We start from the raw sequence: 16,639 nt of genomic DNA, 5'->3' as shown, positions 1-16,639 counted from the left end.
AATCCTGGTGATTAATAATAGTGAGACTTTTTAACATTTTATTTTATTTTATTTAGCATCTGTTGGCCATTTATTTGTCTTATTTCCCCCCATTCTGTAGCCTGTCACTTCACTTCATTGTTTCCTTTGCTTTGCAGAAGCTTTTTAGTTTGATACAATTTTATTGTGGCTATTCCTTTCTTTGTCTGTGCTTTGGAAGTTACATCAAAAACACATTGCCCAGGCCAATATCATGGCTTTTCCCCTATATTTACTTCTAGAAATTTAGTTTTCAGTCTTACACATAAGCCTTTAACCCTAGATTTGGGATTTCTCTATTATAAAATACCTTATCTATTTCCCTAATGTTTTTTATTTATTACTTTCTAGAAACCTAGTTTTAATAAAAACGTGTATTTAAGGTGTATAACATGTTGTTTAAATATACATGCATACGTTGAGATGATTACTAAAATGAAGAAAACCAATATATCCATTTCCTCACTAAAGTCTTTTTCTTTTTTTATTCTTTTGATGAGATCACCTGGTCAAGAAGACCAGTCTGAAGTTGAGTCAAGATGAGGGGAACTTTATGGCTATCTTGGTAAGAAATCTTATGAGAACCCTAAGCCCTGCGGTTTGAAGAAACTGTCTTTTTCATCTGTTCCAGACTGTCTTTATTCATCCGTTTATTCTGCCACTCCACTCCATGTACTCAAGAGAGTTCTAATACAGGTCAGTGTCTTTGTAATGCTGGTGTCTCATTTCAGAGAACTTACTGTTTGTTGAAACTTCTTTTACCTCCTCTCTGCGGTTACTCAGACATTACTATAAGGATGACTGTTTTCTCCATTGTACTAGAAAAGGTTGCTTCCTCCAAAAGCACACTGAAACCAGTTATTTATTACCCCAGGAGTGACCTTTCCCCGCAGAGATGGTGCTGCTGCTAGCTCTGCCCCGTGCAGATCTAATCTGAGTGCTCTGTATTCAGCCCAGCTGCCTCTCTGTTCCTGGGCCCAGCAAAACCTGTTCCACCCCCCGGTTACTGTGAGAGCTTTTATTCTCTTTACTTACACTATAAAGAATGAATTCCAGAGTAAGGTCTTGGAAGAAAATGAATCACTGATTCTGTGACAGCTCCTGAGTAACCACTAAATCACATCCATGGCTGAGGCGGTCGGTGTTCATATTTAGACTGCAAATTTCCTCTGTCAAGGAGCTGCAGTTTCAGTAGCAAACACCCCTGATTGAGGGGAGAGGAGAAAGAATTTTTAAAACAGCAGTGTTATTGGTGACGTTCTGGTAATTCATTAAGGCAGACAGTACATATTTTAATTCTTTGAGCAGAAAGAAATATTCATGACCAACTCTTCCTTTTCCTCACTGAAAGTTTCCTTTGGCCACTGGAACAAATCTGATGGAAGTGCTGTTTCTTTTGTCGTTTTATTTTTGAAACTGAATCTAACTCTTGGATTCAGAATGACAAGCCTCTTGCATCAGCCTCCCAAGTAGCTGGTACTACAGGCCAGCAGTTTGGTTTTATCACACTTTTGTCTAATTCTCCTCCTGATCTGAATCTTCACCCCTCTTTCATTCAAACCAAATCTCAATCTTGAAAGCCTAGTTCCAGCACATTTGCTAATTCACATATTAACTTAAAACTATGTTAATCATTGTGTTTTTCTTCACAAAATACTGGGAAATGTTTAATGTAGATTCAACATATTTGGACACACTCATACAGATTGGGGCTAGACAAAGGATAGCCCATAGGCAAAAATCTCACTCCGTACTGTTTGTATATAAAGTTTTTTTTTTGAACACAGCCACACCTATATTAATGTATTGCCTATAGCTACGCTTAAGCTACGTCGTCAAATAGCTGTAACAGAGACCACATGGCTCAAAGAGCCAAAAAATATTAATTATCTGACCTTTTAAAGAATGATAATACTTGAGTTAAAGAATCATTTTCATTTTTTCTCTATAGACACAGATTAATGGGGTGTCATAGTGATCGTGCTTTATATTTCTCTGACTCTGTATTATTCATACAGCATCTAGTATTGAATTATAATAAAGTAGTGTCTCAAGGAAATATATTTTTGTAGACATACAAATTGCCATGACAATGTAATTTTAATTATAACGACTAAAATATTATTGTAAGAAAACGATTGTAGCTTTTTAAAGAACATTTGCAGCATCAGACCTTGTACTATCATGGTTGTATTTTAATTTTATAATTTAGTACAGAATTAAAGAAAACAAGCAATTTAGTGTTGCAACATTTCCTTAAGCATAGAAAGCTGAGCTTATTGAACGATGCAATCTTTGTCACTCTTTGTCTTTTGAAATACATTAAATATGATAGACCCATATATTCTGCTATTTACCCTGGATTTTTAAATAGACAGATTTCCTATTGTGATCATCAAGCATCTTATTTGAAACTCTATCTGAAATAATTTCATTATTTATTTATGCTCTGTGAGTGTCACCTCTACTCCTGAAACTTCCTAGAAGGTTCAAGAACTGTCCTCCCATTGGAAACTCATCTCTGCCCCCCCATCTTATTTACCATTACATTTGAGCTTTCTTCCTTATACTGCAACTTTACAGTCTTTTTATGACTTTTAACATTAACTTATTTTCTATATTATAAAATGTTTCCTAGTTTCACTAACATCTCACTTTTTACTTAATTTCAGATAATTGCCTCTATCAATGTAAATTGTGAAAATGTGTATTTAAATTTCTCATGCCATATTTCATTTATAGACCTTCTTCAGTACAATAATTTTATAAATATTTCCTAAAATTTTCATTTATGAGAAGACATCAAAATGTAAAATTAAGAGACTTACTCACTATACTATGAATACCATAGTTTTAAAGGGTAACATATTGAGCAGAAAAAATAGCAGCCTTAATTTGAACTTGATAGTAAATTAAAATATTTAGAACTTTAATGTTTTTTATAAATGACATTATTGAGGTATGATTGACATACAAAATGCTGAACGTATTTAATGTGTATAAACTGGTGAATGTACACCCATGAAACCATTGTCATAATCTATGCCATGAACATATTTTTTGCCTCCAAAAGTTTTCCTCCTGTCCTTTTAGTACTGGATATTATTTTTTATGATGAGATCTTTCTCTTATCAATTTTTTTTTGAGACAGTGTCTCACTATGTCATCCTCAGTAGAGTGCTGTGGCATCACAGCTCACAGCAACCTCAAACTCTTGGGCTTAAGTGATTCTTTTGCCTCAGCCTCCCAAGTAGCTGGGACTACAGGTGCCCACCACAATGCCTGGCTATTTTTGGTTGCAATTGTCATTGTTGTTTAGCAGGTCCAGGCTGGGCTCGAACCCACCAGCCTCAGTGTATGTAGCTGGTACCCTATTCACTGAGCTATAGGAACTGAACCCTCTTATCAAATTTTTAAGTATACAGCATAGCAGTTATTAAGCAGAAACTTCGCCTGCATAGTAGATATCTAGGACTTAATTGTCTTGCATAAAATCTGTTATAAGAAAAAGTACCATACTGACTACATGTATTTTTCAAAAACAAAGCTTTCCTAACTTCCTTGTGTTCTTTTTAATTAAGTAGGATGGTTAGTCTACATTCATAGCAAAAGGATTATGGGAAAAAAGTCTTTAAATTAAATCCGTATTTCTTGTTCAACTTATCCTACATATTAATATATGATATTAGAAATGAAACTTTTCATCATAAACTAGAAATAATGGTAACAAGGTCATTTAAATTTTAAAAAGGGAGCAATTAATTAAAACTTTTCACAATTCCATTTTTTTCAAAACCACAATATTTTAAATATAAGAATATTTATAACATTGTGTAGATTAGATTCAAGTCATAAATGAGAAGTACTACTTTTTGTGGTTTGGATAATATGGCACTAATTATGAAAATTAAAGCTATTCAGTGCTATGTTCAATGTTACTTTTCTTTCTTTGGAATTTTGAAACTGACTTTTTGTTCTTTTACAAAATTCAGTATCATTCTATTCATGGAAATTGTGTTTTTTCTTTTATAAGCACTCAAGTAGCAAAATGTAATATATGTATATGTTAAAAATAAGATTTTCAAATTACAACAGCTATGATAAAAATAGTTTTCCTTGTTAGCAAATAAATATATACACACAGACAAACACACAATGTCAAATGTTTCTATTAAAAGCATGGTTTCTTATTAATAGTTAGTGGCTAGCTTAAATAATTTAAGATTGTTTAATTGAGAAACTTTTCTCATTTGAAATCTTTTTGTAGGTCAAATTTGCTTCTATTATTCATTTTACTTTTCTTTTTTAACTTTGTCTATTTGGGGGAGTTATAAAGCACTTAATATTTCTTCAATAGAGGTCATCATCATGGAGCACATCAGGAGGTAAGAAAAATACTTCATACACTTCTTATACAAATAGACTCTTCAGAGACCCCCTGTGGTTGCAGCCCAGTTAAAGTATGGTTAATTTCATCCTCAGGTGGTTTTCGCAGGAAACAATTTCATCTCTACACAGAACTAGCAGAGCCTTACCTGTAATTTAAAGGTAAATTTACAAAGATAAGCTTAACATTGCTCTACAGGGACCTTGGTGCTTTTTAGTTTCAGAATCTTATATTAAACATTATATTTTAACACAATTTAATCCTGTATGTAAAAAGCAAATCCAAATAATATCAGGTATTTTATCTAAACAGTACCTTCATATCTACACATTTGGAAATACTTCATTGTAAAGATGCATTATTTACAATCGCTGCTGGGATTGTCATCTTTGCTACTGTTTAAAAGCCATGCTATGAATATGCAGCATTTATGATTTTCCAAACACCATTGAAGTGTTTTGCATTTGTTACTTGTATCATTTGTAAATTTTTAAAATCTTTACTCCACAAACCTTTCTAAAATTTGCCAACATCCCTGGTCTTCATAAAGTTTACCAGGACATGCTCTGGGGCAGGAGGGTTTTCAGTCCTTGCCTGTGGCCTTGGTAATGCCTTTTTCTAATGCTCATATTCTTTAGGGGATTTTTTTACCAAGTATTTTTTTAAATAATTTTATTATTTTTTCTATTTCATACTATTTGGAGTTTAGACTTCATGGGTTGACACTTACAGTCTCCTAGTTGAAAGCTTTAAGACTGTAATCATACTTTTATTATTTCAAAAGACTTAGCAGGTACAAGTGGGGTTTTATTACACAGTATATTGCTTAGTGGTAAAGTCCGGGCTTTTAGTGTATCTATCATCAAACAGTGCATGTTGTACCTCATGGGTAATTTTTTACCCCTCACTCCCTCTCACCCTTCCCCCTTTTGAGACTCCAATGTCCATTATACCACTCTGTGTGACCACACATAACCAATGCTAAGCTCCTGTTTATAACCAACTGAGAACACACTCCATTTGGTTTTCTGTTCCTGAGATATTTCATTTAGGATGATGTCTCCATCTAGTTCCTCTAGTTCCGTGCAAGTTGCTGCAGAAAACATTATTTCAAACATTATTTCATTTCTTTTTATAGCTGAATAATATCCCTTGGTGAGCGTGTGTATGTGTGTATATGTATATGTGTGTGTGTGTAGATATGCCACTTTTCTTATCCATTCATTGATTGATGGTCATTTAGGAGAATTCCTTATCTTTGCAATTGTGAATTATACTTCAATAAACATATGAGTGAAATATAATTTTCTATAGTGATAGAATGATTCATTTTCCTTTGGGTAGATACCTGCGAGTAGGAATGAAGGATGGCATGGTAGAGCTACTGTTAGTTCATTGAGAAATCGCCATCCTTATTTCCATACAAATTGTACTAATTTACATTCTCACCAACAGTGTATATAGAAACAGTCCTATTTCACCACTTCTGTGTCAACATCTCTTTCTTTTAGGCAATTTCGTAATGGCCACAGTGATAGAGCGAGATGGTATCTCAAGATGGTTTGAATTTACCTTTCTTCCATTATTAGTGATGTTGAGCATCTGTTCATATATTTTTTGGTCATTTGTATATATTCTTTTGGAAAGATGCCTGTTCATGTTGTTTTCCCACTTTTCTTTTTTTTTTTTCATTAGGATTGAATTAGGTACCAGTGCGCACAATTCTAGTAGTTGAGTCAGGGAACAGGACTAAAAGAGTTCAAAATTCACTATCCAGAATTTTACTCAATTCCCCTCTCCAGCAAATTCCCTGAGCTTTGCTTGGTTCTACCTGTGTGGAGTCCTCTGATTCACTGTCTCTCGAGAATTAACCTCCAATCATCTGCTTAAGTGAGATAGGATCAGTTACTCAGCTATGCAGAATGGGAGGGAGATATGGAGAATTAACTGCTTCTCAAACAGTGGAGTAATTTTTTTTCTTTTATAGTCCACAATATCATGTCAGTTTTTGAAACTGCTATTCTGCCAGTGAGTTTTCATGTTAAAATTTCTGTTCTAACTTCACTAACAATTACTCATCTGCATCCTAGTTTCTCCCTTTTATGCTTCATAGTTTTGTTTCATTTTTGTGCTCTTCTGATCATTTTAGTTGAGTTCTTGGTCGAAATGATGGTGTGTTCAGTTTACTATTTAAATGGTTCCCTCTGTATTTTTTATTGGAAACAATTGCTCAACCACACATTTGTAATCACCTGAAAAATAAAAATCACATATTCCAGTTCAGTTAGGATTTTTAGTTTTAGAAGCTGATGATGGCTAGGCACAATCGTTTCTTTTCTGTTGTTATTCATTCTTACGATTTTTCTTTGTTAGTTTTGTTGTGCTCCCATTCTTCCTTCAGGCAGAGCTGACCATCTGAGGTAGTGCTAATTATTATCTATATATTCAGTGTCCACATAAGCACTGATTTTCTTCTCTTTTTAAATATGAACAAATAATTAATAAAAACTTATTGAAATGTAAAACATTAATTCTTCAATGAATAAATTAAATTTTAACTTTACTTACTGTGACAGGTTATCTTAACATAAAAAATTAAGTCATTTTTGAAAGAAAATTAAATGATCATTGATGTGGCCAAAGGAGACAATGAAAATCTCATTCAGCTATGCTTTGCTTCATTGTACTTTCCAAATATTGTGGTTTTGGGGGGTTTGTGTTTTATTTTACTTAACCAATTGATGGTTTGTAGCAGCCCTGTGTCTAGCAAGTCTATGGCACTATTTTTTCTGACAGCATATGCTCATTCATGTCTCCCTGCCACACTTTCAGAATTCTAATATTGCAAGTTTTTTCATTATTGCCATATCTGTGATGGTGATCCCTGATCAGTGATCTTTGATGTCACTAATATAATTGTTTGGGGGACCACAAAATACACCTGCGTAAAATGGTAAACTTAATAAATGTGTGTGTTCTGACTGCTCTGCTGACCAGCTGTCCCCTCATCTCTCTCCTTCTGTTTCAGCCTCCCTTTCCAAGATATGACAATATTGAAATAAATCTAATTAATCACCAATAATCCTGTAATGGTCTTTAAATGTTCAAGTGAAAAGAGTCACAATTCTCTCACATTAAATCAAAAGCTGGAATTGATTAACCTTACTGAGTAAGGCATATTGAAAGCTGAGATAGGTCAAAAGCTAGAGCTCTTGGACCAAACAGTTCACCAAGCTGTAAATGCAATGAAAAAGTTCTCAAAGGAAAGTAGAAGTTATGCTAAACACACAAATGAATAACAAGTGCAACAGATTGATTGCAAATATGAAGAAGTTTTCTTTTTTTGGATTAGAAGATCAAACCAGTTATAACATTCCCTAAGCCAAAGCCTAATCCACACCAACATTCTAACTCTTCAATTCTACGAAAGCTAGCACGGGTAAGGAGGTTGTAAAAGAAAAGTTTAAAACTAAGTTAGTTTATGAGGTTATGGAAAGAAGCCATCTCTATAACTTAACTTTTAAACTTTTAAAAGTTTAAAAATAAGTTAGTTTATGAGGCTTATGGAAAGAAGCCATCTCTATAACTTATAACTTCACTTAAAGGTGAAGAATTAAACCCACGTTTATATGTACCATTCTAAGAATCCTAGGGTCCCTAAGAATTATGCAAATTCTATTCTGCCATTGCTCTAGAAATTAATCAAGAAAACCTAAATGACAGTGCATCTTTTTACAGCATGGTTTATGGAACATTTCAAGCAGTTGATACTGAATGCTTAGAAAAAAATTCTTTTACATATTACTACTCTTCAGCACAGCACCTGATCGACCAAAAGTTCTGAAGGAGCTACACAAAGAGATTGATACTGTTTTCATATCTGTTAACACAGTATCTATTCTGCAGCCCATAGATCAAGGAGTTCTTTCAGTTTACAAGAACTTTTACTTAAGAAATACATTTCGTAGAGCTATAGCTGTCATAGGTAGTAATTCCTCTGATAGATCTTGGCCAAGTAAATTGAAATCTTTCTGGAATGAATTTACCATTCACTATACCATTCAGAACACTTGTCACTCATAGAATGAGATCTAAATATTAACATTAAGAGGGGTGTTGAAGAAGGAGATTCCAATCCTCATGAATAAATTTGAAGGGTTCAAGGCCTTTATGGAGGAAGTAACTGCCTATGGGGTGGAGACAGCAAGAGAAGTGGAGTTAGAGCTTCTGTCCAAAGATGTGACGGATGTGCTGCGCTCCCAGGATAACACTCGAACAGAAAAGGACTTGCGTATTACGGATGAGCAAAGAAAGTGTGCCTTGATATGGCCTTTCCTCCTGGGGAACAGGATGAGAACATTCTTCAAATCACAACAAAAGATTTGGAATATTGCATAAGTTTAGATGATAAAGAAGCAGCAGGATTTGAGAGGGTTGACTTCGATCGTGAAAGAATTTCTATTCTGGGTAAAATGCTATTCAAAAGCTTTGCATGCTACAGAGAAATCTTTCCTGAAAAGAGTCACTTGATGTGGGAAAGTTCATTTTTTTATTTTAATAAATGACCACAGCCATAATTCTTTAAAACCTGACGTTTTCTATACAATTGTCACGAGAAGTTTCTGAGATGCACACAACTCAATGTATTTTTAAAAAGCATTTTATTTTTTAATATGAAATATCTTTTGGATATTTTCAAGCATGCCAGAGTAAGCAGTTTTTAATTTAATTAAAAACGAACGTACCAACAAGGGATATCAATTGTGTTAATTAGATCCAAATCGTATGCATTAAATCTACCCTTATTATCCTGGGATTCTGAATGTTTAATCTACTTTAGTGAAAATACTAGCATTGTGATTATAACAGAGTCAAGAATTTAGCAGTCAGAAATTTACATAATCTCAAATTGATTAACTTGAAAATTGTTGCACTGAGAAAAAAACTATACCCTAAACACTATACCCTAAGACATAAACACACTAAAAACATACAAACAGTAGTAATGCAACAATACAGTGAATATCGTATATGTGAAGAATAAATGAGAATATAGATTTAAAAATAGGAAAGGAACGTATCTTATAAAAAGTTGAAAATATTTATAAAATATGTTATACATGTTATCACTAGATATACACATTTGTTAAGGCATTTACAAAGCAAGCAAGGAAAAAAAAAGAAATAAAACAATAAAACGCATAAGTTTTTCCTGGTTATCTTAAAAACCAAAACACCCTGGAATATCTTCTATTAGGAAAAATAAAATACATAAATAGGAAAAACACAGTGATTCATATTTTAAATTCAGCAGAAAGCTTGACGTGAGGAAGTGGAATTTTTTTTCTGTCACTAGTCATCATACCCTTTTCCAGCTAATATTAAACATTTTGTCATCATAAGGTTACTTTCTCTTTCTCACAAGTAATGACAGGGAAATGACTTCTACTAGGTATGACCTTAATTTCTTACTAATTTTCCTGTTTGGTGGATTACATTTCAGCAAACAAAAACAGGATGCTTATTTTATTCACTGTTAGTCACCTACATTATGTGGATCACGTATGATAAAGTACATTAGTATGCATCTAGGCAGAAATTTATAGCCTCACACATTGGCAACTCACATATTGCTTTTTTGTGTTTAATTCGTTAGCCGTGTAATGGTATGAGTGGTTTTAATAAAAATCTTGTTAATTCATAAACTGTCTTTTTTTCTTTTTCTTAAGTAATCATTTTTCACAAAGTATGAATTTTGACATTTGACTATCACACCAAATTTTGCTTTTTCGTTGAAGAATAATTTGCTAAAGATGAAGGGCTGAGAAATTGTGGCCAAAAAATGAACTGACATTTTTGTTGATATTTCTGCATAATAATGCACCTTTTGAATTATCCATTCAATAGTTATTTATGATTAAGTATAAATATGCTGCTTCTGATGAAAACAACCTCCATTTAAACAACAGGAGTCCACTTGTATGCAGATTTTTTCAGTAAATATATTGTAAAATGTTTTGAAGATTTGTAAACTCACACCCAAGGGGCATATACTGGAAAAATTGAGAAATTAAGAAAAAAATGGCTGTCACCAATGTGTACCTCCATGTGTATTCACAGATAATCCCCCTATTGACATGTTTATTGACCATTTATGTTATTGGTATGGGTTCAGATCAATAGTAGCCTATTAGTAGATAAGCTTGGGTATTCATAAGATATACATGGATTTTGTCTGCAAGGGGTTTGGGTAACTAACCCCAATTCTTTGAGGGTCACCTGCATTGTGATATGTTACCTCTTTTTATTTTGGTTGTATTCAGTATCCAGTAAATATTATTGTATTACTCATACAAAAAAAATGTGTTAAAGTGCATTTTTGGCTATTAACACTTAATATAATTTTTGTTATCCTGGGTTAAAACCTACCCTCTTATTATACCTTTTTAAAATTATTCCTATTCTATGATAATTGCACCTCATTTGCCAGGTATTCTTTTATTAGGTGAGTATTTATAATATTCTTGTTCAGCTTCGTAGTCATACATGAGTCTTATTTAACAGTTATTCCAGAAATCATACCAATTATTAATGTTTAAAAACTTAATATAATTAGTACTTTTATCTTTTTGAGAAACAATAGAGAAGCTTAATCTACCTTTAACTTGGCTTCTTAAGAATTAATTTATTAATTGTTAAATATTCTTTCTTGCAGTTGTGAAGTTCCATCTGGTACATTTTTTCTACCTCTCTGAACTTCCTTCTCTCTATATGGCTGATAATTCTTTCAAGTATTAGTTCCCCATAGCTTAAAATTTTACATACTGTTGAAAATTTTAGAATATTAGATAGTCTTAGACCATAATGTTATTACCTATATATGAAATATTCTATTTTGCTAATATGACAGGAGGAGAATTTCTTTCTTATATTTTTAAGAATTAAAAGTCTTATAAAAAGTGTTCTTTTAATTTTTGCACTTTTTCTGGCTTTTTTGTGAAGTTTATAAAAACACATTGTTATTATGGTTTTTGTTTAATGTGTGTCTTTGACATTTATTCATGTACCTTCTACTTTCCATCTGGTATTAGTTTCTCCATTATTTTCTGTCATCCTGAATGACTGATTATTTCTTTAATGGAGGTTTACTGGTGTCAATTTCTCCTCTGCTTTGATTGCTGATGATGCCTTTATTTTACCCTTATTTGAACTTGTCTTTATAGTCTGTGATTTCATATTTAAGCTCAAACTTGATAGTTATTATTTTCCAAAAACTTTCTCAACAGTATTGCTCCCTGAACCTCAAAATAAATGTTGGTTAGAGGATGTCATATTGTTCCTTATATAATGGATACTTTGCTCATTTATTCTAGTCTACTTGTTTGTTTTTGTGATGTGATTTGGTGAGATTCAATTGCAGTGTCTTCAAATTCACTTACTTTATTTTATTTTTTTGAAGATCTAGTCAGTTGTATAATATTTTCATTTTGGATATTGTCTTTCTTTGGCTCTAGAATTTTCATTTGGTTTTGTAAAACAAAACGAAATTTCAATTTTCATCCTGATGAAACATTGATGTTTTCTTTTGAATCTTTGAGCATGCTTCTAATAACCATTAAAATCTGTTTCTGCCCAAACCATTACTTATACCATGTTAGTTTCTCCTTCAAATGATTTGATTTTTCTTGGGGATATAGATCATGCTTTTGTCCTTTTTCACACGGCCAGTAATTTTCGATGGCTGCTAACTATGATGATTATTATATGGTTAAATATCTGGATTCCTTTATTTCCTTTTTATCGGGAAGATCATTAGGGTTTCTTTGTGGATTAAGAAGCAAGTAATTCTTAGATGTATTCCTAACATTTTGAAATTTTGTATAGAGTATCATATATTCTAGAGTGCATGAAGCCCTACATTCAAGTCAAAACTTTTCTAATACTTTGTGTATTCCACAAGGTCTATCTAGTACAGCTGATGGATCTTACATTTCTCACACACCAGAGATCTAGTATTTTGTTTAGCTTACCTCACACCTGCTGCTTTTTCTGTATTGTTTTATCTTGATCAGTATTATTGAGTCTTATCCCAGGTGTGAAAATCTTTATTTTCAGCTCAAGACTAAAACCTATCTGTAATGAATTCAGGTGCTTTCTTTCTTTCTTTTAAATTTATTTTTCCATCTCCCACTCTCTCTCTCTCTCTCTCTCTCTCTCATAGAGACAGAATCTCACTTTATTGCCCTGAGTAGAGTACAGTGGTGACACAGCTTACAGCAACCCCCAACTCCTAGGCTTAGGCAATTCTCTTGCTTCAGTCTCCCAAGTAGCTGGGACTATAGGCACCCGCCACAATGCCTGGCTATTTTTTTGTTGTAGTTTGGCCGGGGCCGGATTCCAACCCACCACCTTTGGTATATGGGGCCAGCGCCCTATCCACTGAGCTACAGGCGCCACCCCCATTTCTTTTATTCTCCCCTAAATATTCCAGGGACACTGAAAGCCCCAAAGTCTTTTACTTGTTTTCTCTCACCATCACGGTTTTCTGTCCCTGCATTAAGTCAGTAAACTTTTTCTGGGGCTAAATTCAAGATGATTTTTTTTTTTTTTTGAGACAATTCTCACTTTGTCACCCTTGATAGAATTCTGTGGGGTCATATCTCACAGCAACCTCAAACTCTTGGGCTCAAGATAGTCTCTTGCCTCAGCCTCCCAACTAGCTGGGACTACAGGCACTTTGTGACCCATCTATTTTTAGAGACGAGGTCTAGCTCTGGGTCAGGCTGGTTTCCAACCACTGAGCTCAGGCAATCCCCCTGCCTCAGCCTCCCAAAGAGCTAGGATTACAGGGTAAGCCACCACGCCCAGCGCTCAAGATCGATTTGTTTCTTAACTTCTGTTTCTTTTCTTTCTTGTAAAGTAATCCACGTTGCTTCTTTTACTATGTCTGAATACAGATGCATTAAATATTTTTCAACTTTCTAGTTGTTTTATGGCTGAAGGGCTAGTAGGTATTATTTTATCATCGCTGAATGAGGAATCCTTTCACTTATTTTTGTTATAAAAACTGGTCCATTTTTGCTTTATTCTTATACCCAATATGAATCCCTGCTATTTACCCACTATCATGGACTGTTTCCTAGCAAAGCTTCTTTGACAAGCCCAAGGCGCCTATGTTTGCCCCCCCAGGAGTACAAGTCTCAGCAATGCACCACTTAATTTCTTGAACTTTCTGTCACATATTCAATAGGCAAATGACTACAAATGAAATAAGCCACAAATATGGGGCAAACTCTCTAGCTTTCCTTCTTTCATCTAAGAATTTCTATTGCCCTAAATATGTGGGGTTTTCAAACCTGTTTTAAAACAAGTACACAAATTTGTGTTACCTTTATCAAAAACAACAAATGCCATTTGTTTTTAGTAAAAGAATAATTTACTTGGCGGACCATTATGTGCTATTACATTTTGTATATTTCCTCCATTGGACGTATGTTTTCATTCTCCTATTTGTTAGTTCAATTCTTCCTTATATTACTCATGTTTTAGATTGCCATACCCATCAGATAATTTTTCAGAGCTGTATGCATCTTGAGTAATATTTTGTATAGATGTGTCAACTCTTTATATTACTATTATTTTCTTTTTACTTTGAAATACTTTCAGGCTCACTAGAAATTGTAAGAAATAATACAGAAAGGCCACCTGTGCTTTTTACCAACTTATATCCCAATGATAACATCGGGCAAAATGTCGATGATAGGTATTGGCATTGATACGATAGAAATACAAAACATTTCCATCACCACAAGGATCTCTTACGTTGCTTTTTATAACCAGCCTACTTTCCTCCCACCTGAACTCCTCACCAACCTTTATAATCAACTAACCTGTTCTCTAATAATGTTGCCGTTTCAGAAATATTATATAAATGCACTTATAGACCATATAAATGTGTACGATTGGTGTTTTTTTCACTCAGTATAATTCTCTGGAATGTTATGTGTTTTTATGCATACCGCTGTTCTTTTTTCCTTGTTATTTCTAAGTACTATTCCATGGTATTGAAACAGGACAGGTGGCACCCCAGCCAGCTCAGTGGAGCTGGGCTGGAGGACCAGCCACCTCGCCTTGGCGGTGTTGGTGGGGCGGCAGCCGGCAAAAGAACCAGCTGGCTGGAGTGTAGGCAAGAACGGGGGGAATCTCCCTCCCCCACCAGAGGCTATAGTGGCCAAAGGGACCGGACAACTGCTGGGGAGACACTGGCACCTTGGCATCTCCTTCCCTTTACATTTATAACTAAATGTAAAGAACCTCCATTTCCTATGCCTGGGTCAATTTCATGTAAGTTTCCTAGGCCTCAATACGGTGAATGGACTGTGTCCAGTCATTAATACATTCATTCATCTTCCCCCAGCGGCGGGAACTATGTCTTTTCATTAATACGTTCATTGACCTTCCCCCAGCTGATGGAACTGTATCTATTCATTTCCTGGCCTCAACCCATCCACCTATATATACCACTAAATGGAGAGAGACGGAGAGAGAAAAACGGAGAGAGCTTTTCTCTCCCGACTTGGGTTTTCTCTCCCTACCAGGAACTTTAGTGTTTTTGTATTCTTTTCTGTAAATGAATTCTGTCTTGCTACTGATCCTGTGGTCCATCCATTCATTCATCTAATCCTAGAGACCAAGAACCTGAAAGTCCAATATCAGAGTTGGTGAGCCAGCCAGGATAGAAGACGAAATTCCGGTATCAGTATGAATATAGTACATAAAGTTTAACCTTCACCCATTGAAAAGGATGAGAATTGTTTCCAGATTGAACTATTGAGAATAAAGACGATGTACACATTCATATACAGGTTTTCTGTGCAAATATATTTGTCTAGAATATATGCCAAGAAATATAATCCTGGATTATATAATAAATGCATGCATTGTTTTTTGAAAAAAAAACTGCCAGACATTTGGGGCATTGGTACTATTTAATGTTACCATCAGAAATGTACAAGTGATATCATTTCTATGAATTCTTGCCAGTATTTGGTGTTATCAATATTTTTTATTCCAGGCACTCTGCTGTGTGTGTATGACTGTCTTTTAAGAATTTAATTTGTATTTCCCTGATGGCTAATGATGTTGGACATCCGTTCATGTGCTTATTTACTGTCTTTATATCCTTTTCACTGAAATGTCTCTATGGCTTTTTCTTATTTTCTGATTGCATTATTTGATTTCTTTTTACTGTTGAGTTTTGAAAGTCCATTCTATTTTATAGACAGCAATCTTTTGTGTGATTCACAGTATGAAAATAATTGTTCCTAGTCTGTTGTTTGTCAGTTCATTTTCTTAACAAGGTCTTGGAAAAAGCCACAGGTTTTTTTTTATTTTTATTTTTTTTGGAGTCCAATTCTTTAAAGAATAACATTTTTTGGTAAGATAGCTAAGAAATATTTACCCAGCCCCAAATCCGGAAGATTTTTCATTTTTTCCTGGAGTTTTCAAAGTTTTACGTTGATGTTTAAATTCATGTTAAATTATTAAATTTTGTAAAAGATGTGAAAGGTAGGTCAATTTGGATATTTTGGGTTTTTTTTGTTTGTTTGTTTGTTTTTTCATTTGTCCTGTGGATGTACAGTTATTCTATTACCAGTCACTGAAACTCTAGTCTATTAAATTGTTTCTATTTGTCATAAATTTTAGTCATAGTTGTATGGGTCTATTTATGGGGTTCCTACTGGGTGCCATTGATGTATGTGGCTGTCACTCCCATGACCTCATAGAACCTTTGTTTTATAGCTATCTAGTACATCTTGGAATTGGATAATGTGATTCCTTCCCATTTATTCTTGTTTTTAAAATTTTTTTTAGTTTGTCTAGTTGATTTTTCTTGCAGTATACATTTTAGAATTATCTTGTCAACATCTACCAAAAATATTGCCAGGATTTTGATTGGAGTTGTGTTAAAACTACATATAGAAGTGTGGAAAGTGCTGCTTGTTTATTTTGTAAAATCTGCAAATCCATAGCCCCAGTATCTCTTTCCCTTTATTTAAACGTTCTCTAATATTTTTTGTCAACATTGCATATATTTTGCATTTCAAGTCCTCTGTTTTGTTAAATTTATAGTTAAGAATATTATTTTAAGGGCAGTGCTGATGGTTTAAAGGAGTAGGGTGCCAGCCCCATATACCACAGGTGGCAGGTTCAAACCCAGCCCTGGCCAAAAAC

The sequence above is a fragment of the Otolemur garnettii genome, unplaced genomic scaffold (genome assembly GCF_000181295.1).
Source record: "Otolemur garnettii isolate 467f Iridium unplaced genomic scaffold, OtoGar3 scaffold00034, whole genome shotgun sequence".
NCBI lineage: Eukaryota > Metazoa > Chordata > Mammalia > Primates > Galagidae > Otolemur > Otolemur garnettii.
The sequence above is the reverse complement of the archived record's forward strand: the minus strand, read 5'-3'. Positions refer to the sequence as shown.